The sequence below is a fragment of the Echinops telfairi genome, unplaced genomic scaffold, assembly GCF_000313985.2.
Source record: "Echinops telfairi isolate 266 unplaced genomic scaffold, ASM31398v2 ScPeMD7_4225;HRSCAF=4972, whole genome shotgun sequence".
In the NCBI taxonomy this organism is placed as follows: domain Eukaryota; kingdom Metazoa; phylum Chordata; class Mammalia; order Afrosoricida; family Tenrecidae; genus Echinops; species Echinops telfairi.
In genome coordinates this window covers 4,446,917-4,450,600 of record NW_022108124.1, presented here as the reverse complement: position 1 = coordinate 4,450,600, position 3,684 = coordinate 4,446,917, and the positions used below count along the sequence as shown (strand labels likewise).

The 3,684-nt window shown below is 37.0% G+C and overlaps 1 protein-coding gene across 1 annotated transcript in view; it reads left to right on the top strand.

Annotated features, from left to right (window-relative positions):
• Window positions 1–3,684, top strand: part of MFN1 (mitofusin 1) — a 39,301-nt gene that overhangs the window by 19,972 nt on the left and 15,645 nt on the right. The window lies entirely within an intron of this gene.

Here is a 3,684-nt window from a genome sequence, read left to right as displayed (position 1 = left end):
TCACAATCCATACACACATCAATCGTGTAAAACACATTTGTACATTCATTGCCCTCATCATTCTCAAAACATTTTCTCTCCACTTAAACCCCCGGCATTAGGTCCTCATTTTTCCCCTCCCTCCCCGCTCCCCACAGAAAAACCATTTCCCAGTATTGCTGATCCTTTGTTACAATGAGTGAAATGATATCCAATAGTTTTGGACAAATGCAAACATATAATTTCTACTGGAACAGATATAAAACAAATTGAAGATAATCCTTTTTTTCATTGTACCATCTTATTTATAGCAATATATAGAGCATGGTTATTATCATTTGATAAAAAGTTTGCTAGAGTGCTAAATTGAATTGGTACCAAATAATTCTCCCCACTTTGCTGTATATTCTGGACATATGAATAAATAGAAAAATAATTAGTATATAGCTCCTGTACTCTCGGCATCTTGAAAAAACATACTGAAGCACATGAAAGGCTGATGACTGTGTACAGTATCAAGTGTTAAGTGCTCTCAAGTTTCAACTCGGCATCCCCATGTACAGCGCAATGAGATGCTACTGTAGCCCTGCACCATCTTTGATATAGTTAAGCCCATTGTTCCAGCCACTGTTACCCATCCATTTTATTGAGGTCTTCTTCTTTTTCACAAACTATGATGTCCTTCTCCAGGACGGATCTTTACTAAAACGTCCAAAGTATTGGAACTGCAGTGTTACTTTTAAGGAGCTTTCTGGCTGTACTTCCTCCATGACCAATCTCATTCTTTTGCAGTCCACCATGTATTTAGTATTCTTTTCCAACAACGTAATCCACAAGCACCGATTCTTTTCTGGCCTTCTTTATTCATTGTCCAGTTCCCCTAGCAATTAAATACCATGAATTGGGTCAACCCCAAAGTTGCATCTTTCCCTTTTAATACTTTATGTATTTTTTTAATTAAAAGATGATTTTATTGACAACTCTTATTGCAGTTGATACAGTGATTGCATCACACATGTTTGTACATGTGTTGCCTTCATTCATTTCTAGACATTTACTTTTTATTGAGCGCTTGGTATCAGCTCCTCATTCCCACCCCCATACCCCCTTGATAAATTATAAATTATTATTTTCATATCACACTGACCGCTGTCTCCCCGTGTTTTCTGTTCTTCCCCCTGGAGGAGGGGTATATGGTTAATGTGTCAATCATTGCGATTGGTTGGTTCTTTTTTAATACTTTCAAGAGATCTGTTTCACACATTTTCCCAACACAATGTGTTGTGACTGCTGCTTCCATGATTGATTGTGGATCCAAGAAAAATGAAATCCTTGACAACCTCAATCTTCTCACAGTTTATCCTGATGTAGTTTATTGGTCATTTTAAGGACTTTTGTTTTCTTTATGTTGAGGTATAATCCATACTGAAGACTAGCTGCTAATCTCTATCAGTAAGTCAGTAAGTGCTTAATCATTTTGGCTTTCAGTTAAGTTAGCAAGGTTGTGTAGGGTACATAGCACAGAATAGGATGAGTCTTCCTCCAGTCTTCTGCTTTCTTCTCATGTAATCTAGCTGCTCAGACTACGTGGCATACAGATTGAATAAGTACAGTGGAAGAATGCAACTTTTAAATAAACCTTCCTGGATTTTAAGCCACACTGTAACCCCTTTTTCTGATTGAACAGACTGCCTGTTGGCCCATGACGAGTTTCACAGGAGCACAGTGTGGTGTTCTGGAATTCCCATTCTTAATCTTCCACAATTTGTTATGAATCACACTTTCAGGTGCCTCAGGCTAGTCAGGAAAGCACAAATAAATATCTGTATAATCTCTGTTTATAGTCAAATCTGACATCAGCAGTGATAGCCCTTGTTCTGCTGAATTCGGAGACATTCAAACTTTATCCTACCATTGCCTGAAAAGTTAGGTTTTTAATTTTTAATTGGCATATAATTCACATGTCATAAAATACAAAAGTTTGGTCATAATGAGATGAGTTGTGCATTCATGACACAGTTTTAGAATTCAAAGTCCTTTAGATGTTACACTTCCATACTTTTCATTTTACTTCATTCCACATCCCCTTCCCTTTCACAAGTGACACAGGCCTTCAGATGTGACGCCACCAGCATCTGTAATCGTTCCTCTGTAGATGCACCTGTCCTGACTGGAGGTGTATGTGTACTTAATTCACTTGCCAGTTTTTTAAAAACAAAAATTAGCTCCCTATTCCTCATCTGTAATTTGGAGAGAGAAGATCCAGTAAGCAGTCAAGAATAATTTTTTTCTTAAGTATTTGAGAAGGAAAGAAAGCTGTTACTCGTTTTTGTGGTAAGATCCTGCCAATGGTGTAGAGGCTCCAAGGAGCTCAACAATGTCCGCTCCTCTCCGGCCAGTCTATAGGATACGTGGAGTCTTGGTTACTCAAAGGCCATTGTCAGTTTATTTTCTTTCCCTTTTGCTTTACAAGAGATTTGATGTTCTTGTCAATCTTTACATCTCTGGAAAATATATATATAGAGAGGATATATTGTTTTTTCTTCTCTTAATTTAATGAGCTTATCTATTTGTTCACAGGTATTTAGCATTGATTACATCTGCCAAATCATACACTGTTTTGTAAAAAATATATATCTGTTTCATATTGATCTATGGCAGTGGTTCTCAGCCTGTGGGTTGCAACCCCTTTGGGGGTGTCAAAGGACCCTTTCACAGGAGTCGCCCGATTCAGAACAGTAGCAAAATTACAGTTCTGAAGTAGCAACAACCATAATTATATGGTTGGGGGGGTCACCACAACATGAACTGTATTGAAGGGTCAACGGCATTAGGAAGGTTGAGAACCACTGGTCTATGGTATGTCTTTAGATTTCCCAGGACATCCGCTGGAAGAGGTAAGAATGAAAAGAATAAAAGATGTGTTGGTTTCCAAACCTGATGATGAGTAGAATCACAGGAGGGAGGTGCTTTAGAGAACTAGATTCCTGACATCCCCAGACTGACCCAGAAGGCCAGAGGTGGGCCCTCGGAATCTCTGCATATTATAAGCTCCCTATGAGATGACAATGATCAGGCACAGACTTTCGATCTACCATACTAAAATGTTCATAGAGAAAACAGGAAAGTTAGATGTTTTTGTTTTAAAGATGAAAGGTATTTTTATTGTAAAAGTTTATTTGGGAATCTAAAAATAAAAAATAATTTGATTAGTAGTTTTATGTAAGTACATGGAGCATGATTCTAATCAGACATTATAGTCTGAAAATGTGTCTTAAAGTTAGGCTATTTCTAAAAGGAGAGTCTTTTAGACTTATTCAGATTTATATAAGGGAATAATCAGGCAGGCAAAAAATTCTGATATTATGAAGGGCCAAAGCGGGTTTGGGTGATTCTTTGGCATCTTTTTTTCCAAATTGTTTATCTACTACTTGAGTTTGGGTAATTTAGGAATTCTTAGCACTTGGTGCATTTCTGAGAATTTACAATTTAACAACAAAATTCTACTTTTAAAAAACTCTTTTGTATGTTACATTTTAAAACCCTAATTGGATTTGCTAGTAGTTTAACTGTTTTGTATATTTTGCAAACATCCAAGCCCTTGGCTATTTTATTTATTGACAAGTATTGCTTTTTTATTTTTACTGAATTTCAATGTTACCTATAACACAGATTCTTTGTACATCCTTTGGACTCCCCCCCCCC